The sequence below is a fragment of the Lissotriton helveticus genome, chromosome 1_1 (genome assembly GCF_964261635.1).
Source record: "Lissotriton helveticus chromosome 1_1, aLisHel1.1, whole genome shotgun sequence".
NCBI classification, from domain to species: domain Eukaryota; kingdom Metazoa; phylum Chordata; class Amphibia; order Caudata; family Salamandridae; genus Lissotriton; species Lissotriton helveticus.
The window spans coordinates 1,942,385,999-1,942,408,221 of NC_136057.1; the positions used below are offsets into that span (position 1 = coordinate 1,942,385,999).

At 51.0% G+C, this 22,223-nt stretch overlaps 1 protein-coding gene and 1 pseudogene across 4 annotated transcripts in view; one reads left to right on the top strand and one right to left on the bottom strand.

Annotated features, from left to right (window-relative positions):
- Positions 1-22,223, bottom strand: part of TDRD5 (tudor domain containing 5) — a 1,858,625-nt gene that overhangs the window by 969,424 nt on the left and 866,978 nt on the right. The window lies entirely within an intron of this gene.
- The window catches only part of LOC144755153 (cyclin-C-like), a 29,264-nt pseudogene that overhangs the window by 4,418 nt on the left and 2,623 nt on the right, over positions 1-22,223 (top strand). Inside the window, exon 2 of the transcript XR_013594847.1 lies at positions 2,539-2,907. The product of XR_013594847.1 is annotated as a cyclin-C-like (transcript). The remainder of the gene's footprint in view (positions 1-2,538; positions 2,908-22,223) is intronic.

A 22,223-nucleotide genomic window follows, 5' to 3' on the forward strand; every position in this document is an offset into this window, starting at 1 on the left:
TGGTGGTCTTTCAGAAACCAGGTAGACCACCTGCTAGACACGTTTCGTATCGCCCCATATCATTGCTTAACATAGAGGCTAAGCTACTAGCAAAAGCGCTGGCGAACCGGATTCTCCCCTACGTCGCAGACCTAGTTCATCCGGACCAGGCAGGCTTCATGCCACACAGGGCGACACGACACAACATTAGACGGGCACAAACGGCCATAGACGCGATGGGGGCCACGTGTGAGCGCGCTGCCCTGCTCCTGGCCGATATAGATAGGGCGTTCGACTCGGTGAGTTGGGCTTACTTGTTTGCGCTCCTGCCTCGCCTTAACCTAGGCCCGGTCTTTGTCTCATATGTTCGCCTGCTATACACTGACATCACGGCGGCCGTGCGGGTCTCGGGGGCGGTCTCTGCGCGGATCCCAGTCGGTCGTGTGACCCGTCAGGGCTGCCCACTGTCCCCGTACCTATTTGCGCTCGCTATGGAGCCCCTGGCCTCCTGGGTACGGATTGATGCGCAGCTGCGGGGCTTTAGGTGGGACGGGGGACGATCGGACAGGATTGCCCTGTATGCGGACGACGTCCTCTTCTTCCTTACGGACCTCGATAGATCGGGCCGCGGGTGTTAGAAATTATGCGTATCTTCGGAGAGGTTTCAGGTCTGTACCTCAACCCGCGTAAATCCACCCTGTGGGTGCTGGGTGGTGGAGCGTATGCGGGCTCCTGGGCGTCGGCCCTAAGAGTGGCGGTTGGGGGCCTGTTGTACCTAGGTGTGTTCTTGTCCGAGTCTGCATCGATCTCTTGGGAGAATAATGTGGTGCCGGTCTGGGACAAGGTTCAGTCGGATCTTAAAACGTGGGCCCGGATGCCCCTTACTATCTTTGGTAGGTCTGCAATTTTCAAGATGGTTGCGCTTCCGCGCCTTTTGTATCAGCTACAAAGTCACCCACATCCGATTACACCCCAGTGGTTTCGGCAGGTTAATTCGGCGCTGGGACGCTTCTTGTGGGCTGGGGGTGCCGCCAGGGTGGCACTTCGCACCTGTTTTCTGTCCACCTACTGTGGTGGTCTTGCGACATCAGATGTGCTGTCATACTACCAGGCCTCCCACTTGTTGGTTCTGAACGAATGGTGGTACGGAGATAAAGGGGATCCCGCATACGCCCTGGAGCGCTTGCTGATGGGGGACCACACCTTGCATATGATTCTATACTCGGCCGGGATGCGGCGGCGGCTGCCCCGGGCCATGCAGGTGGTGTTTATGATATGGCGACAAGCGCTGCGCCGCATGGGTTGGTGGGGTCGACTGACAGCTGAGACTCCTTTGTGGAATAATGGGCAACTCCCCGCATTAGCCTCGCTGTCGGGGTTTGGCGGCTGGATTCCATTGGGATTTCGTCGTTAGGAAAGGTCGTCTCCGGCGCGGCCCTCAAGTCGTTTCAGGAGCTCAGAGTTGAGTTCCGTATGCCCAACACCCAATTTTTTAAATACCTCCAGCTCCGTCATGCGCTTTGACCCTGTTTGGTGGGCTTGGACTCGCTGCCGGAGTTCAGCCCTCTGGAAGCTAAGGTCTTCATGGGAGATCTTGGCGACAAGAAGGTATCCCGTATTTATCAAACCCTTGTCACTCATTGCTCCTCCTCCCTCCTTAAGTTGAAGGAAGCCTGGGAACGAGATATTGGCCCGCTGGATGAAGATGATTGGAGAGAGGCTTTGGAGTCCCCGCGAGGGATCGCTATCGCGGTGCGCCTGCGCCTGGTTCAATTCAAATATCTACATAGGGCCTACTATACGCGTGAACGATTGTGGAAGGCGGACTTGATTAGGTCCCCAGAGTGTTTGCGGTGCGGTGCTGAAGTGGGTACTCTGCTGCATAATGTATGGTCCTGTTCAGGTCTGACTCGGTTCTGGCGGGGTGTATGGAGCTGTCTATCGGAAGTACTGGGATGGGATCTTCCTCGGACCCATCGCCTGGCCCTTCTCCACATACTGGAGGGCGTTGGGGGAAACGTGTACAAGCGTCACCTGTTGTTGCTGGGCCTTGTCGTGGCCAAGCGAGACTTGGCGCAGGCGTGGAAGAGTGATCGAGCCCCCCCGCTGAGTGTTTGGAAGGCAGGGATGGACTTTTGTATGGGGTTGGAGCACCCGGTGTTTGAAGCCAGAGGGTGCCCCCGAAAGCATTTTAAGATCTGGAAGGGTGGGCGGAATATAGGGGTTTGACATTGGATCCCCCAGCGGAACCGGATGAGGAGGTGATTTTGACGGACGGGCTGCAGGCCTGAAGAGACGCTAGCTATTTTACTGGATATGAACGACTACTGGCGACCGGCTATGGTTACGTGCACGGGGTTGGGGAGGAATAAGGGGCGGGTAGCGGGATAGTTGGGGGGGTTCTGGGTAGTGGGGGGGGGGTGAGGTAGTTTCTGATTGGGTTTGCATCGTGCTCCTATATGCTTTAATGTTGTGGCAGGGCTCTCCTGACTGTGGAGGACTGCATTTATGCTTTGCCTGATCAATAAAATGAAAATGTTGTTGTGAAAAAAAAAATAGGTTTTCGTATGCCTTTCCGAAGCAGTTTCCTCATCGAATGAACCATATTCTCGAATGTGAGTTCTACCTTTTAGAACTAATGGATTGCTGCCTGATAGTGTACCATCCTTACAGACCACTGCTTCCTTTAGCATGGCGAATAGTGAATGACACCTATAGAACTGATCTTTGACTGCTGTATCCTCCCTTCATGATTGCCTTAGCTTGCTTGCATGTCACCTGTGTTGTCCAGCAGAAGGATGCAAAGCAGTGGTTTGCAGAGTTATCTGTTGACATGGAGAAGATTTTAGAAATTATAAGTGTTATTCTAAAACTGTATGAACAGTGGAAGAATTTTGATGAGCGAAAAGAAATGTTGTAGATAACTGGGTTATACCCATAAAGTCAAAGGGACCTGAGTGAGTAATCATTATGGACATAGGGGTCTAGGACTCGAGGAAAGAAATTAGTATAGAATATACGAGTATTTAAGCGAATAGATAGAGACAACAATTCAAATAAGTGACAGTGTTTTTATTTTCACCGCACTTGTATTACCATTATATGGTTAGACGATATGTATCAAAAAGAAACATTTGCATTTTCATTATTCAATGTGCCCACATAGGAAAGGGGGAAGGTGTGCAGGGTAAAGTTAGAGATAGTTGTGATTCACTATTCAATAATTCATAACATAAAAAACATACATTTAAATTCATGTATATGTTCAGTTAGTACTAGATGGTCCCCATGAAAAAGGCCACACATGCTATGCACAAATCAAAACATTATATTTGACAACCAAACTCCTAAACGGCTATATATATCTCGTGCTGATGGTAGGAGTTGATAAAGTAGATAGCAGTCTACGTTTCGACCCATGGGATTGTAGGATAATTGATCCTTACAGCGCGGGTCTTCATCAGGACGTGGGGGAAAGGGGGGGCTGAATTCCTAGGTTTGAGAAAGGAAAGTAAGAGCTAATTAGTCATGGCGGTCTCAGAAGAGTCCCGATGATCCGTAGCGGAAAAAACGCTTGTTGTATTACATTAAAAACACTAAAAGACACTGAGGACTATACACATAGGAAGAGCCCCATACTGTGCTCAAAACGTTAAGTTGTGTCACGTTTACCTGCCGCAATAGCGGGTCGGGAGATGTCAGATGCGGCCGAGTGAGGTCCGTGGACAATCTGAGTGAGCGAGAGGATATAGTGAGAGTCAATTCATTACGTATAGGATAATCATTCCATTAAATAATTGGGAATGGGGTGACTGGTATTAATAGCGAGGTGGTTACCTGTTATTCAGGAGAGACTATTGAATTTGATCAATCAGCTGTCCGTATCTGCAGAAATGGGGAAAGTTGAAGGGCCAGTCAATACTTGGAGACAAGAGGGGGATTGAGGGTCATAGGCATACTTCGCACAGGGCGCTTATATGGCTTACCCGATTAATCGAGATTCCGGAGCTTGTAGGAGGGCTCGAGGCGGCGGCTCATCGCGTCTCCTGTAACCAGGAAGTAAGGCGGGAAGGGGGCGTAATAGCCTTAATGGCTCGGTGTTAGAGAGTGAGAAAAGACTAAACAGCGGCGGTTGCTAGGCAACCTCCAGCGTCATCTGAAAACCTTATTAGCTTGATGTTGAAGAGTGAAAAAAGACTATTCTATGGCGGTTGCTAACGAAACCTCCAGCATCACCTAGGAAATTTGGGGAGGGGTTGGAATAGTTACGTAAACGATGGATCTAGAAATATTATTGTTAATGTAGTTTGAAGTACAACAATGAAAAGGTGCACGCTGTGTAATAATAAAGGCTTATTAATTGAAGACCGTGATCATATCTACAGGGTTGTGGGTGTTCATATATTTCCCAATTGCATGAACCTACCCACATGGTGGTTTAGACGCACAACATTAAGCAATAACTGTTTTCAACACATGCACAACATATTGCCTGATTGGCGTGAACCTACCACAAGGTGGTTAAACGCACAACATTGTAAGAGAATGAGACAGGTCTCACAGAGTGATAGAGTAAGATTCAGAGAATAGCCAGTTGGGCAAAACTGCTTTCGGATTCATTCAGGCCATTTCGTACAGAGTCAAAAAATTGAATCCATTTAATTTCCCTGACATTAAGAATAGGTTCTATATTGCCACCCCTGGGACCAAGTTTGACCTGTCCTAGTACAATCGACTTTAGGCTTTCAGGTGAGTAATTTTTTTTTGTTGCAATGTTCCACAAGGGGAGCTCCTTGGACCTTGCACCTGATACGGCTGCAGTGTTGTAAAAATCGCATTTTTGCACGTTGCTGTGTCTGTCCGACATAGATTAAATCACACGGACAGGTTATACAGTACACCACGTTGGTGGTGTTACAGTTTGTATGTGATTTAAGTGTTACACGTTGTTGCTTGTGAACAAATTCATTAGTTTGGATCGTCGATGGGCAGGCCTTGCAAGTGCCACATCGGAAATGGCCCACAATGGGTGGAAGATTCCACATCGAGGTGATGGTTGGTCCATAGTTTTTGCCGAGAAATGAGCACACTACGTGGTCTCGGATGTTCTTTGCCTTCTTGAAGGAATGTAGAGGTAAGGGATTGGTGTCAAGGTCATCTGAAATCAAGTTCCAGTATTTGTTAATGGCTTTTTTTATCGCATTGCTCTGGGTTGAAAAAGTGGTCACACAAATCAGGCGCTGTTCGTTGCTGCGTGTTTGCTCATTGGGTTGCAACAAGACTTCTCGGGGATTGAACCAAGCTCTCTTCCTGGCTCTCTTGGTCAGGCGTTTTGGATAGCCACGTTCTGTTAGTCGTTCCATAAGGATTCCAGATTGCTCCATGTAGTCCTCTTTCTTACTACAATTGCGACGGTTTGGCAAAAATTGGCCAAAAGGCAAGTTGTCCCTAAGGCCTCTCGGGTGATGACTGGAGTATAGAAGTAATGAGTTCCTCTCTGCCGGCTTCCTGAACAGAGTCGTGTGTAATGCCTCATCTTCAGCAATGATAGTGAGGTCCAAAAAGTTGATGGCTTTTTTGGCGAAATGAATAGTAAATTGGATATCCGATGACCTCCCATTTAGCCAGGTAAAAAAAATCAGTGATTTCGTTTTCAGTTCCTGCCCAGATTAGGAGGATATCGTCGATATACCTCATCCACATGTGTATATTGGATCTGAATGGATTTAAATCATTTAGTATGAAAGTATCTTCATACGCGGACATAAAGATTATGGCCAGGTCTGGGGCAAAGGCCGCCCCCATCTCCACCCCTTTAGTCTGAAGGTAGAAACAGTTTTGAAACAGGAAAAAATTCCGCATCATAGCAATTTTGAGAAGTAGAATGATGAATGACGAAGGGACCCGAACGGGTGCCTCACGCTTGTCCAGAGCAAGTGTAGCCACCACCAAAGCTTCCTCTTGGGGTATACTCGTATAGAGTGACACAATATCGCATGTCGCCAATATTTCTTGTTGTGAATCGAAAGGACGTCCGTCTATCATATTGATAGTGTGTGTTGTGTCACGCAGGTATGTGTCAGTCTCTTCAGCCAACGGTTTGAGAAAGAAGTCTATGTACCTACATAGAGGTTCCAATATTGAGCCGCAACCTGATACAATTGGTCGTCCTGGGGGCTTTTGTAGATCCTTGTGCACTTTCGGTAAAGTGTAAAACGTTGGAATCCGTGTTTTTTTTTGGTTTAAATATTGGAACTCCTGCTCAGATAGGAAACCTTGTTCAATACCATCTCTTGTGACTCTGAGGATCTCCGCAGTTAAGTCCTTGGATGGGTCAACGGCCAACTTTTTGTAGCTGATTCCATCGCCTAACTGCCTCATGATCTCTTTTGTGTAGTTGTCCACATCCTGGACGACAATGGCGCCACCTTTATCGGCAGGTTTCACTACCACCTCCTTGTTGTCTCTCAGGGATGTTAGGGCGAGTTTCTCCGCTCTGCTGATGTTATACTTGACAAATTTCCTTTCATCCAAGATTTTTTTGACGTCACGTAGGACTAGGCTTTCATATGCAAGGATGCGCTGGGTCATGGCATAAGTGGGGGGGACAAAGGTCGATGGTATTCTTAGACCTGTAGTTGATGAGTGCTGTTGGAAAGGTTTATCCTTGAAAAAATACCTGAGTCTTATTTTTCTGAAGAAGTTATGTAGTTCGGCTACAGTGTTGAAGGCATTGGGTATAGCTGTAGGTACAAAAGATAAGCCACGGCTAAGTACTTTGATTTCATCTTCCTTCAGAGTATACTTAGGGATATTTATCACAGAGGAGGTGGTTGGTCTTACCATCTGTAATTCTTTCTGCGGGTTGATCTCTCCCCGTGCTCCTCCTGGGGAAAGTTCACCTGTTTCGTGCCTCTTCCTCTCCCGGAGTCCCACTCTTCTCTCACATTCTGTTGGCCAATGCCGGTGCCTCTGTTCCAATTGTTGCCTCTGCCACGGGGAGGTCTCCATCCACCCTGTCCTAAAAAAGGAATAGGTTGATACGTTGGACCGCAGGCGTCTTGGTATCCGTAAGCCCCACTCGGGCCGGCTTGATCAGAATCCTCCCCGGAACTGTACGATGAATCAGAAAAAGTCGTGAAATTGCGTCTCCCCCTGAAAGTGCCACGTCCCCGGTTGGTAAATCTCCCTTGGGTGTCTTGACGGTAATATTCGTCCTGTAGGTAGGGGTACGTTTTTTTCTTATCATAAAGTCTCAAATCTCGCGCCAGTTTCTCCAATTTCTTTTTTATGGTAGTCGTTTCGAAATCCTGGAGTGTCACAACCAGTTTAGTCAAGGCTTCTTTGGAGTTAGTGAGAGTGGAATCACCGGTTATTTCAGCCTTCAATTCTGCTATCTGTTTCGTTAGGATTGCAACTTGTTCGTTTGCCGTTTCGATTCCCAGTACCATCCAATGTCGCGAACAAATGTTCGCGACAAAACTGAAACCCTCCCGAAACTTCGGGACGTCAACAAAAATCGCGGGTTCGACTTTAACCTGTAGGCCAACAGGAATGATGTTAGATTGCAAGCATTGCGCTAAAAAGTGTCCATGTAATTTAGTTCTGATCAGTTTCTTCTCCAGGCGCTCTAATTTATTAATTTTATCATTGAGTGTAAAATCAATAGCCGGTATATTGGGAGAGAGAAAGTTATTCGCTGGGTCTTGAAGAAGTTGCCTGATATAATCCTCAGTGTAAGTAAGAGTATCTTTGTCAACCATTTTATATTGGTTGGGAAAACAAATTGTTTCAATGTCTATTTAAAAAGGATAGAAAAGGTAAGGAAAAAACCTCGCAGACAGCGTCTGCTCGAAGTATGTTGTAGATAAATGGGTTAAACCCATAAAGTCAAAGGGACCTGGGTGAGTAATCGTTATGGACATAGGGGTCCCAACTCGAGGAAAGAAATTAGTATAGAATATACGAGTATTTAAGCGAATAGATAGAGACAACAATTCAAATAAGTGACAGTGTTTTTATTTTCACCGCACTTGTATTACCATTATATGGTTAGACGATATGTATCAAAAAGAAACATTTGCATTTTCATTAATCAATGTGCCCACATAGGAAAGGGGGAAGGTGTGCAGGGTAAAGTTAGAGATAGTTGTGATTCACTATTCAATAATTCATAACATAAAAAACATACATTTAAATTCATGTATGGGGGCGTGGCTTGGCGCCGACAGTGATGGCCGCTTGATCCCGCGGCTCCGCCGACCCTATCCCCTTGCCTGCCTACAGCCGTCCATTATCCGTTAGTCCCACGGATCTCCTGGTGTTTGCGGGCTCCCCTGCCTGCGCGGCGCACAGCGGTCCGGCTTCGGCCCCTCTGCGACCTCCGGTTGCCGAGATACGCTGCCTCCCGGAGCGGGCCGGGAGAGGGCCCTGCAGGTGCGAGTCTCGCGGCCGGCGTGCCGCAAAACTTTAGTCCCCGGCTTGGGGCCTGAACTTGCGCCGATCGCGGCAGTTGTGACCCGGCCTCCGCCCCACGGAGTGTGCTGGGAAAGGGCCGTGCGGGACGGAGACCCTGGCCTGGAGCTGGTGTGAGCGCGCTGTGGACGGAGGCTGCTTCCTGACAGGTTGAGGTGCGCCCATCGCTGAAGACACGGGATCTGGCCTGTGGAGGGTGACATTGGAAGTGGGCTCGCATTGGGGCACCGGCGGGCGTTTGGACACAGTGGCGCAGGAGCCTGGTTGGGGGCGGTGACCCACTGGAGTGCCTGGAAAGGTGTGGCGTAACATCCGGACCTGGGGCGGTGCTCAGGCCTCGTGGTGCCTAGGTGATTGCCCGGCTACTTCTGCTGCTTGCTTGCCTGAGCCTGCGACCTCGCTCGGCGGGGGGGTGTGGCCCTGGGATCTGGGCTGGGCCGGTCGCCTCACACTGCCCGACCCTGGGGGCACTCTCTCGGGCGCTGCGCCACGCCCTGCATCCTGACGCCTCTTCTGCCTGCGCCAGCCTGGGTGCACACTGACTTGCCCCACAGCTTGCCCCCTCGAATCGAACTTCACCATGAGGCCTAAGCAGGGCCAGGCCTCGCAAGCGAACAGTCTTGACAAGTATACGGTGCAGAGGGGTGCGCCGCGCACGGAGCCGCCCGCGAGCGGCCAGCAGGCTCCGCAAGAACCTTCTCTGGCTAGCATCATGACGGCGATTCAGGGACTGGGCACCACCCTTGAAACCAAAATCGACACTGAAACGCCGAGGGCTTACCGGCGTCTTCCCACGTGTGCTGTAGAGTTTTGCTGTAGCCGTCTCCTGTTTCCATCCATCTTCCATCCGTCTCCTGTTTCCATCCATCTACTGCTAGCCGCACCCGCTTCGCGGGCGCCGCGTCGCAGATTGGGGAAGTAAGGCTGTTGGGAGCACGTTTGCTCACAGCCCCTAGGAAGGACATCAGGGAGCAGGGTCGCGCTCTGCACACCAGCGCTGCCGGTGACGCCGCGGGGACTCAACTAACCAGGAGTCCCTGCGCCACGGCACACCTGCAGACTGATTGCCCCTCCCACCACTCGCTCTGAAGGAGAAAAGGAAGCAGATTCCCCCAGTTCAGCGGGACACTGAAACGCCGAGGGCTTACCGGCGTCTTCCCACGTGTGCTGTAGAGTTTTGCTGTAGCCGCCTCCTGTTTCCATCCATCTACTGCTAGCCGCACCCGCTTCGCGGGTGCCGCATCGCAGATTGGGGAAGTAAGGCTGTTGGGAGCACGTTTGCTCACAGCCCCTAGGAAGGACATCAGGGAGCAGGGTCGCGCTCTGCACACCAGCGCTGCCGGTGACGCCGCGGGGACTCAACTAACCAGGAGTCCCTGCGCCACGGCACACCTGCAGACTGATTGCCCCTCCCACCACTCGCTCTGAAGGAGAAAAGGAAGCAGATTCCCCCAGTTCAGCGGGACACTGAAACGCCGAGGGCTTACCGGCGTCTTCCCACGTGTGCTGTAGAGTTTTGCTGTAGCCGCCTCCTGTTTCCATCCATCTACTGCTAGCCGCACCCGCTTCGCGGGTGCCGCGTCGCAGATTGGGGAAGTAAGGCTGTTGGGAGCACGTTTGCTCACAGCCCCTAGGAAGGACATCAGGGAGCAGGGTCGCGCTCTGCACACCAGCGCTGCCGGTGACGCCGCGGGGACTCAACTAACCAGGAGTCCCTGCGCCACGGCACACCTGCAGACTGATTGCCCCTCCCACCACTCGCTCTGAAGGAGAAAAGGAAGCAGATTCCCCCAGTTCAGCGGGACACTGAAACGCCGAGGGCTTACCGGCGTCTTCCCACGTGTGCTGTAGAGTTTTGCTGTAGCCGCCTCCTGTTTCCATCCATCTACTGCTAGCCGCACCCGCTTCGCGGGTGCCGCGTCGCAGATTGTGGAAGTAAGGCTGTTGGGAGCACGTTTGCTCACAGCCCCTAGGAAGGACATCAGGGAGCAGGGTCGCGCTCTGCACACCAGCGCTGCCGGTGACGCCGCGGGGACTCAACTAACCAGGAGTCCCTGCGCCACGGCACACCTGCAGACTGATTGCCCCTCCCACCACTCGCTCTGAAGGAGAAAAGGAAGCAGATTCCCCCAGTTCAGCGGGACACTGAAACGCCGAGGGCTTACCGGCGTCTTCCCACGTGTGCTGTAGAGTTTTGCTGTAGCCGCCTCCTGTTTCCATCCATCTACTGCTAGCCGCACCCGCTTCGCGGGTGCCGCGTCGCAGATTGGGGAAGTAAGGCTGTTGGGAGCACGTTTGCTCACAGCCCCTAGGAAGGACATCAGGGAGCAGGGTCGCGCTCTGCACACCAGCGCTGCCGGTGACGCCGCGGGGACTCAACTAACCAGGAGTCCCTGCGCCACGGCACACCTGCAGACTGATTGCCCCTCCCACCACTCGCTTCACGCCCCCACAAAGGAAAGCCCAGCCCCCGCTGTGCGGGAGCACGCGGGAGTATCGCGGGAGAAGCCCGGGACAAGGGCGGGACCATCTTAGGCCATCAGGGGCCAGAAGAGGCCGGGCCGGGCCACATCTCTTGGCTCCGTAAAGTGGACACGTAACTAACGGGAGAATGGCTTCAGGTACCCGTTCTAGTAAGATAAAGAAACCTGCGGGAGACGTTGTCATAGGTACTATGGACCAATTTATAACCCGAGCTGTTTCAATAGTGGAAAAGGAGATAACCCTAGCTGAACGTAGATTATCCTGGGACTCCGTGGGCACGCCCAACAAGCGTTCATCTTTAGGCGCCATTGCCCTAGCACCTAGCCCTGCGCATGCTACCCCAACTTCATTGGTGATAATCGATTCCTCATTCATTGATGAGAGATTAAGCCGGATTAGGGCAAGTTTAGAAAGGGTGACCACTACCGCACAAAGTATAGTTCTTGACCCAACACACTGTAATCCACCTGCCCCAACTGACCTCTCGTTGGGGGAGCAAACTTTGGATTCCAACTCTGCAACCCTCATAGCTTCTAGTCCCCCCACATCGCCTAGCGAGGCTAGCGAGGCTCCAAATCCACCACCCCCAGTTGTACACACTGTAGTTAGCACTCCCAGAGTAGTGGCTCAGCAAAATACACTTGTAGGGAAGTCAGCTTTAGGACCAGTCCAACAAAAGAAGAGAAAGCGTCTTGCTAGCCCCAGCAGGGGGGGCTCCCAAAAACCATATAGGAAAGTAAAGAGGTACACTATGCTTAAAGGGGGTATCGGCACTAATCAAGTCCCACATCAAAAATCACTTACGACCCATAATAGAGCTTCCGCGTTGGAGGGCTCTCTTGGTCCGTCGGCTTCTTTAGATACCAGCATTTTTCCTCAGGTCGAGCGCTTAATTAAGTCTGTGGTGCTGCCCCTCGTTGATAAGATCGATAGCCTCACACGTAAATTAGCTACATTTGAACAGTCAATGCTGGACAACTTTTATGCTGTGAAATCATTAGTCAAATTTCACGCCAAGGCTCAGGTTGTAGAAAATGGAGGGTTAACAAGTGGTGCTGTCTCCATAGCTCCCTCTGTCCCTAGAGCCCATCCTGAGTCTGTACCTTGCCAAAAGACGCCTGTTCCGGTAATGGTTTCCCAATTGCAGCATTCCAATAGTGGAACCATACATGCACCACTAACTCTTAACCCTGTGCCTAGTTTGGCCCGGGCAATGAACAAATCCAGTACCCAAGCCCCTAAGGCTTTTAAGGTCAATTCTGTTTCAAACACCAAGTCCTTAGTGCCAACTGCCAAGGCAGCAGGAAATATATCGACTACAACAAAGGGCGATACAACACCATCCCTTCCCATTCCCGCCAATCAGGTTGTATCCAACCCCCCAGCAAAAATTGTAGCTAAATCCCCGGCTAAAGATAGGGCAAGAAGGCAAACCCCTAATGCTAGTCTCCCCCCTGGTTGTAAGCCCTATGTGGTAATTTTAACGGGGGTTCCTGAGCTCGAAGAGGGTTCTCGCGAGTTGTATTCTGACCTTAAACATAAAACGCTCTCCTGGCTCAAAGCAAATAGACCCCTCCCAGGGCACATTGATGGTAGAATAGCCTTTGTCCGACGTGTGGGATGGATTGGAAATAGACGTAAGAATCTAACGGGGGACTGCGTGCTGATCAATTTTAACGATCCCAGAGCAGCAGGTATGATTTGTAGTCAGCAGTCGCAGTATAACTTCTGCGACATCCAAACTAGGGACTTGGGGTACTTCTATCACCCCCCTCCTCTAATGGGGCATAAGAAATTTTCGCAAGACGGGGGTAGAGGCGCATGGTTCCCGCATAACCCAACCCTGGATGCCAGAGCAAGGGCGTGGACACCTATCCAAGCAGCCCCATCCCAGGGCTGGGGTTGGTGACTTGGTGATATAGTAGTAACTAACACCCCCCTGCTTAGGGTTAATACACCACACATAGTTGGGCGGGCAACCTTGATTAACGTTTCTGCACCCCAACCCTCGCTCAACCCAATTATGCCTCCCTTCTCAGGCGATTGGTCTGAGACTATCGAGTTAGTGGACGGAGCACAAACTCTGGGCATACAGGGTAGGGAAGTAGGTTGCGCTGAACCTTTGCATCATGCAATCCTGAAAGCTATCAGCTGGAATGTGGCAGGCCTAAATAATAAGTTGGATGCCCCGGACTGGGTGGCGCTCATTGAACCCCACTCAGTCTGTGCATTTCAAGAGACGTGGTGCGTGGAACCAAGGCACAGAGTGGGTTATGCCACCTTCTTTGTCCCGGCAGGCATCCCAGCATCGGGTAGAGGTCGCCCTTATGGAGGTCTCTTAATTTGGGTAGATATTTCTTTAGGATGGAGAGTATATCATCATCCCCAAAAATCCCCAGATTTGATGCGCTTAACTATAACATGCCCAAGGAAAGCCGAAAAACTGGAGATTATTAATATCTATACACGTGGGGCTTCTGGGAGAGCATTGTCACCAACTCTTTCTGCTTTGGAGATAGCCCTAGGTGAGTGCAGTGGAGACTCGTTAATTATGGTCATGGGAGATTTCAATTGTACTTTCGAGCCTCTGTTGCCAGATGAATCTCTGGATCTGTATGACGAAGATTCAAGGAGAGGCGTCCCGTCACTTGATCTTCCAATCATAAATAGATGGACGCCCAGAATTATTCAGCTGAACTCCCTTACACTTGAGTATGGCTTGAGAGCAGCCAATGGGAGAACACGCTCAGACCTAGCGGGGGAACACACATATAATAGGGTTGGGCACTCATCCAGGATAGATTACATCCTTCTAAACTTTTCTTTGTGGGCCCACATGAAGGATATGATAGTTCTACCCTCCCTGGACAGTGACCATAATGCACTTTCACTATCCCTAACACGCTGGTGGCGGGAGAGTCATTCAGCTAGTGGAGACCTTGATGTACCTGAGCCAATGCCTTTGGGAGGGGTGGTCCCCTCAAACTGCCTAAGACGATTAAAGTGGGACAAAGTGGCAATTGATGAAGAAAAACTTTCTTGCATTCGAGCTGTTACCTCTGCGGCCTGTGCTATTTTGGAAAATGAGCCTGTCAGCCCAAACCATATTTCAGCAATGTTTAGCGAGGTTTCGACGTCAATTGGGGGCCTATTTAAGGCTAAAATAAAAAAGGGAAACAACAACCTTGATAAGCGTCATGGGAAATTTGGCTGGTACTCGAAAAAGTGTCGTGCTGGAAAGAGAGCACTAATATTGGCTGTAAAAAGTGGAGATGCTACCCTAATAGCCACTAAACGCAAGAGTTACAAAGCAGAGTTAAAGTTAGCAAGGAGAGATTGGGAAGACGCATTTTGGCAGGAACTTCGTGTTGCCAGTGGTGGAAAAAATGCAAAAGGCTTTTGGGACTTAATACGCAAGAAAAACAGACCCCTAGACACTGTCATCACTTGTAACATAACTGAGGATCTATGGTATTTACATTTTTCAAAATTGTACACAGCACCTGTAGCAGAAGTGATGGACTTCGCTCTACCTCAGATCTCTCGAGGTGATGGGAGTTACGAGGAAAGCCTGTTTACTAGGAAAGAAGCGGAAGGTGCAATAAAATCTCTTGTTCCGCGCAAAGCGGCTGGTCCCGATGGCCTTCCTGGTGACCTGCTTCGTATAGACTTGGGTAACTGGAGTATGCTAATCGCATCAGTTTTAAACGCTGCTATGGTGGGTGCACCCCTGCCCGCCTCATGGATGGCCGCGGAGGTGGTCCCTCTGCATAAGAAAGGCTCAAGAGAAGACCCAGCAAATTACAGGCCGATTAGCCTGATCGATTGTTCGCAGAAAGTAGCAGGCAAGGTCCTTTTAGCCAGAGTCCAGCAGTGGGCAGATGAAAACAAGATACTTTCAGATTTCCAGGCTGGGTTCCGAGCTGGTACAGGAACAATTGAACAAACGTAAGGCTACTTATGATTTATTGGAAGGTCGTCGTGATTGGGAAGGGTACCCTATATCTGGCCTTCATCGACCTCCGCACGGCCTTCGATTTGGTCCCCAGAAATAATTTATGGAAGGTTTTGTGTGACCTCGGCATGCCATCCTACCTGCTCCATCTGATCATGAGGTTCCACGAAAAAAACTATGCCCAAATTCGCTGGGGGCCGAATGGTGAAAAGACTTCAAGAATAGATGTGAATAGAGGTGTAAGACAGGGGTGCGTACTTGCACCAACACTCTTCTCGCTCTATGTGAATGGGGTGGTGGACTGCTTGACCGGGATACCAGCAGATGCACCCCGTTTGGCAGGTCGTTTAATTCCTACCCTGCTTTTTGCGGACGATACCTTACTTCTGTCAAAATCCCCGATGGGACTTCAGCAGCTTCTCTTTGGTTTTGATGCCTTTTGTAAGCAAAGAGGACTCTGTATTAACACAGATAAAACAAAGTATCTTATCCTGAATCCCCCGCAAAAACTTGGCCCTCCACCAACACTGGGGTCTGTTGCACTGGAAAGGACCAAGACGTTTGATTATCTGGGTATCCGGCTGGTGGACTCGATGAAATGGGACCACCACTTGACCAAAATGTTGCTAAGTTTGAAAAGAGTAACTGGGGCCCTGTTGAAAGAGCAGAGAGCAGCCTCTACAAAACCCATAGCAGCAGTAATGGACATTTACTCGGCCAGAGGAGTAAGTGCCGCTCTTTATGGGGCGGAACTCTGGGGGACGTCAAACATGAAAGAGCTTACTCGAGCTGAGAACACCTTCTTGAGAAGTTTGATGTCCCTCGGCCCTTCTGTCCCCATTCTGCCGTTGCAATTGGATATGGGCTGTCGGGCGATTGAAGACCAAGCTAAGTTACGCCCTTTGCTTCTGTGGGCCCGCATCTGGAGAGTTCCTGAGCTCTCAAGTTATGCGGATGGCCTGCGGGAGATAATTAAATCCACAGGCTGGACAAAAATACAATGGTTAAGGGATATCAAAGCATTACTTGCCAATCTGGGCCTAGAAGAAGCATGGCATCAACAGACGGCTCCGCCCAAACTAATGCTAAAACAACTTTACTGGAAATGGGTGGCAAATAAAAGAAACTCTTCTGTAACGATTTGTAAATCGTCTAGAAATTTTATGGAGTCTAAAGATGTCCCCATCAGAGAACTGTATTTAGACATTATCTCAGCCCCATGGGAAAGATCCCTGTATTTTAAATTTAGAATAGGTCTTCTCCCCTTAATGGAACTCACAAGCCACTGGAAAATTCCCTATCAGACTGCTCCGTGGTGCCCCTTCTGCCCACAGCGTCATGAATCTGTCCCTCATTTTTTATTCGAGTGTCCTGTCTATAAAGTTCCACGGACGAAATGGCTAAAACCCATGTGCCTTACACTGGGAACAAGACATTGTAATGTGGCACTAAGGATATTACTTTCTGACACTCGCTCATTTTATGCATGCGCCACCTCGAAGTATCTTGGGTGGGCATGGCGGATTCGGTCAAAAAGACTTAGACAAATTGTTTAATCATGTTTTTATTTCTTGGGTCTGTTTAATGAATATAACTTTTTTAGGTAATTTATACAATTTCTCCCCCAAAAAAAAATATAGTAAGAATTGCTGATTTCCATCATGCAAGGGGTCTATTTATACGTTTTATTCTTATTGCCCAAAATGAATTTTATATGTATGTATGCTTTTTAAGATATTTTTATGTCGAAATAAAGCCTTTTTGACTTGACTTGACTTGACTTGAAAATCGACAAGATGGCCATAGAGGTTAATCTCCTCCGGGCGGATCTCAACAAAACGTCGGAAAAGGCCAGGGCCAACGAAACCGACATAGTGGACCTGCGGGCATCCACCAAACGTCTTGAGCAAAGAGTGGACGACCTGGTCCATCAACATCGCCAGATGGCGCTACGGCTGGACGACCAGGAAGGGAGAGCCAGACGGAGTAACATACGCCTCGTTGGCGTTCCGGAGGATCTTGAGGGGCCTAGCGTGGAGCTGTTCGTGGAGGAACTCATTCTTCACCACCTCAAACCAAAGCGTCTGTCCACCATCTTTACAGTCGAACGTGCGCACCGGGCGCCCATCCCGAAACCTAAACCGGGGGCGCCACCACGGACAATTATAGCGAAAATATTGAATTACAGAGACAGGGACGCCGTCCTTCAGGCCGCCAGACAATCCGGGGATCTGCTATATGAGAACGCTGTGATACGTTTCTTTCCAGATTTCACCCTCCAGGTTCAGCGTGAAAGGAGGTCATTTTCGGGAGTGAAAGCGGCACTCCGAGAGAGGGGTCTCAGGTACATGATGTTCTTCCCTGCGAAGCTCAAGGTCCTCCGAGGGGGAAAATCCTTCTTTTTCACGTCGCCGGCGGAGGTGCAGGACTGGCTTGACAGGGAGGTGGCCTCGACGGGAGAGGGAGCGGAGGCCCAGAACTGGAGAGACACGCAAAATGCATCTCCGGGCTCTACGACCGGGAGATCTGATCGAGAGGACCAAAGTCAGCGCGCCTGGAGGTCCCGCTCCGCGAGTCCAAGCTGAGGGTCGAGAGAAAGGACATGTGAGGACGGCTTCCGAGAACTCGAGGAACTGATAAGTGTCACTGTATTATATGATTATGTTGCCCTACCTATTAGACTTTGTTCACTTAGAGGGGTTCGTTCCTAATGGGACTTCACTCATGACTGTGGACGCCACACTTCTGGGACACAGGACTTCGGTACTGTTGGCAGGAGGCGGGGGGGAGGGGGCGGGGGGGGGGTGACGGGACCTGCACACGCTTCCCGTGACAGGTCCTCCTCGAAAGGGGGTGGGTTGTTCACTGTTGTAGTTCCTCTTCGGAGGCGTTTTTGGGGCGAAAGGCACTCTGCTAATTGGGGATGTGGGTAGTTTTGAACCCGCGGAGCAGGGCGGCAGGGTGGGGGGGGTGTCCGGGGGGAGTTGGGGGGATGAGTGGTGAGGGGCAGGGGTGGGCTTGGGACAGTTGGGTGCCAGTGGGATGTACTCATGCCGTACTGATCAGAAATCGTATTGACACTGAATGTTGGGAGGGCGGCGGGGGGGATGGGGATGTTGGGGATGTTTTACAGTCATGTGTAGTCAGCAATGTCAGGTTTGTTCTCAGCGCCAGTATGCAGAATAGCATCTTGTCACACAGCAATGGTTATGGCTAGCAAATGGGAGAAGAGCCTCAGGGTTTTGAGCTGGAACGTGAACGGGTTGGGGGACAAATTGAAGCGCACCATAGTCCTACGATTTATAAAGCGACACCAGCCGGACGCAGTCCTGCTGCAGGAAACACACCTCATGGGGAACACTTGCCAGGCCCTCAATAGGTGGGGATACACCCTTGCAGTCCACTCCGGCTTCACTTCCGGGTCCAGGGGCGTTGGGGTCCTGCTGCGCCGCGCACTACCCTTCCGCATAGATCACACAGAATCGGACCCGCAGGGTCGTTTTGCAGTGGTGTCCGGTAGGTGGGAAGGCTACCGCCTCAACCTACTCTCGATATACATCCCCCCTGGTTTGCAGACTCAAGCGTACGCTGATTTGGGCACACTACTTCTCTCCCTTCCTGAGGGTCAACTGGTACTGGGAGGGGACTACAACGCGGTGGTGTCAGGGACCCTAGACAGACAACCCCCACGGGTCACACCACAGGGGCAAAAGTGGTTGACTGACTTCCTGGACGCCTTTGGGCTCACGGATGTATGGCGACTAATGCACCCCGCTGACGCTCACTTCACCTTCTTTTCTGGCCCGCACAAATCATTCTCCCGCCTAGATTATATCCTCACAGTGCTGCACCATGATATGGTGATACGAGAAGCTGCACACCTTCCTCGCGGCATATCGGACCACTCGCCGGTTAGTACCCACATAACATTCGGGACTAGACGTGAGGGATGCATTGCACCAATCAGCGCCTGGCATCTGAAAAATGAGGAGCTCAGTGCGAAGTTGTCAAAGTCAATAACCAACTACTTTGAGGATAATGTGGGATCGGTCGACTCCCCCGTAACCCTGTGGGAGGCCTTCAAAACCGTGATCAGGGGGGAGGCGTTGTCAGCCATAGCCGGTGGAAGAAGGGATAGAGAACGGCAGGTTGCGACAGTGGAGGCGGATCTGGCGGAGTTGGAGAGGGAGGCGCGAGAGGAGGGGGCGATTAATGTACAGCACCGCTTGCAGGTGAAGACTCAGGAATACAGGGATTTAGTCGCGCAGGAGGCCAGGACGGCGGCCATGCACAAGATGGGGAGGGTATATGACCAGGGAGACAAAGCTGGGAAACTTATAGCTTGGCTCGACAAGAAACAACAGGCCAGTAGAGTGGTGCCGGAAATACGAACGGCTGCGGGGATAGTAGTGACTGAGCCCCGGGAGATAGTGGCAGAATTCGCCAGGCACTATAAACAAGTATACAGCCGTGAGTCTGACCGGCCGGAGGAGGACTCGGTGGCCCTCCTGGCGGATATCAGACTGCCTTGTCTGTCGGAGGAAGACCGGGCTGCCCTTGAGGGCCCGCTCGAGGCCTCTGAGCTTCAACGCGCTATAGCTGACCTCCGCCCGGGGAAGGCCATGGGACCTAACGGCCTCCCAATAGAGCTCTACAAGCTTAAACCTGATGCCCTTGGCGCGCACCTTAAACGCATGTTCGATGTTAGTAGGGAGGCAGGGGAGCTGCCCAGAGACCAACGCATAGCAACTATAGTGGCGATACCGAAGGAGGGTAGACCTCAAGACGTCTGTACCTCATACAGGCCAATTTCGTTGCTCAACGCTGAGCCGAAGATTCTGGCTAAAACACTGGCAAATCGACTCCAGCCGGTCCTCTCTGCACTGGTCCACCCAGACCAGTCTGGTTTCATGCCCCGCCGCAACACCGCACTGAACATCAGGCGCCTCAACGGCGTACTCGGGCAGCGACATAGGCTACGGGAGGATGCAGTGGTGCTCTCCCTTGATGCCACTATGGCGTTTGACACCCTTGAGTGGCCATATATGATCGCGGTACTTCGCAAATTGGGCTTTGGGCCTAATTTTATCTCCTGGATTCGTCTCCTCTATGCCGAACCGCTGGCCCAAGTGGTAGTCAACGGTAAGGCATCTGAGGTCTTTACTCTGGGGAGGGGAACACGACAGGGCTGCCCTCTCTCGCCCCTCCTATTCGCGCTTTCCCTGGAGCCGCTAGCGGCCTGGATACGGCACGACGTCTACCTTAAAGGGATAGCGTGGACGGAGGGTTGGGAGGACAAGATCTCCCTATACGCCGACGATATCCTCCTCTACCTCACTCGACCAAGTAGATCTATAGTAGCGGCACTTGACATCTTTGAGAGCTTCGGGCGGAACTCTGGGTTCCGGATAAATTGGAGCAAATCCCACCTCTACGTGCTCCGAGGGGACCCTCCGAGACTCCCCGCCACCTGTCCTATTACAGTGACGGCGGACGGATTTAGATACCTGGGAGTCTTCGTCTCCGCGGACAAGTCTCTGCTATACGAAAAGAACCTTCTCCCGCCTCTGCAGAGATTTCAGCGAGATGTCGGGTCCTGGCGACAACTCCCGCTCTCATTGCTGGGCAGAGCAGCCCTCTTTAAAATGATGGCTCTGCCCAGATTTCTCTATGCAGTACAAAACTACCCGGATCTAATACCGAACTCGTACTTTGCTGCGATCGAAGCGGCGCAACGTGACCTCCTCTGGGCGGGGGTGCCTAGGATAGCACTGCACAAACTCACGTTGGGATGGTACGACGGTGGAATAGCCCTCCCTGACGTCCGCAAATACTACTGGGCTGCCCACCTCTCAGCCATAAACCATGGTACATACGGTGATGGGAATGACCCCGGGTACGGGATGGACAGATGGCTACTTCCTGGGGGAAACTACGAAATCGCTCTCTATTCTAGGCCAGGTAAACATCACCTCACGGGTCCGACCAAACACTCGGTACAAGTATGGCATGCTGCGCAGCGAAAAATGGGGTGGTCCGGTGTCCTGACTATGTTCACCCCACTCTGGGCGTCGGAGAAACTGGGTAACTTGGGACGCACTAAGGGGTTCCGTAACTGGGACCTGATAGGGATCTCGCGGGTTGGGGACATGTGGGGCCCCAAAGGAATCCACACATTCACACACTTGCAAGATACGTATGCCTTGGCCCCCACAGAACACTTTAGATACTTACAAGTGAGACATTCCCTGCAAACCAACATCCAGCCGGACACCACACCGCCTCAGGCCTCACCACTTGAGGACAGATTACTTGATGGGTATATCCCTGATCACGCCATCTCTCTTACCTACAAAAAACTGATCAACAACCCCCCGACATGCTCCTCTCCCTCAAAGAGAAATGGGTTGCAGACGGGCTTGAGATGGACGAGGAGGAGTGGACCTGGGCTCTTGCCTCCCCTAGGGAAGTGGCGATATCTGCCAGATTGCGTTTGATACAATTAAAAATTGTGCATAGAGTATACATCTCCTGCACTAGGCTGCAAGCTATGGGGAGGGGAGGAGAGGGCCTTTGCAGAAGAGGATGTGGCGGGCAAGGCACCTTCTTCCACATACTGTGGGATTGTCCGAAGGTACAAAGATACTGGAGAAGGGTGGTGCAATGTATGGGGGAGGTATGGGAGACGGAGATCCGTTTGGAGGCCAAGAGATGTCTCCTGAACATTTGGGAACCCACTGACCTGCCTTCTAAAGGGAGGATATGGGTGACCCTTGGGCAGATGGTGGCCAAGAGGAACATCGCCAGGCTTTGGGGGGCCCCTACTCCACCGAAATTTGTGGACTGGCAAAGCGACATGGACTGGTGCATGCTGCAGGAAAAGACTGTGTATATAGCGAGAGGTTGCCCCCGCAAATGGGGTGAGGTCTGGTCCGGCTGGAACGTTTTTAGAAGCAACCTCTGTGAACCACCCCTTGTATCACGGCCTGGCTCAGAAGACCTGGACTAAACTGTTGGTCTATTGCTGTGAATACGGAACTGTCTTGATTTGTTTCAAATTGTATTTCTGCTGGGGTAACGGACATGAGCTGACTGTAATTGATTGCTATGTTTGATTTCTTTTCCTGACTAATAAAAAGAATTTTCAAAAAAAAAACAAAAAAAAAAAAAAATTCATGTATATGTTCAGTTAGTACTAGATGGTCCCCATGAAAAAGGCCACACATGCTATGCACAAATCAAAACGTTATATTTGACAATCAAACTCCTAAACGGCTATATATATCTCGTGCTGATGGTAGGAGTTGATAAAGTAGATAGCAGTCTACGT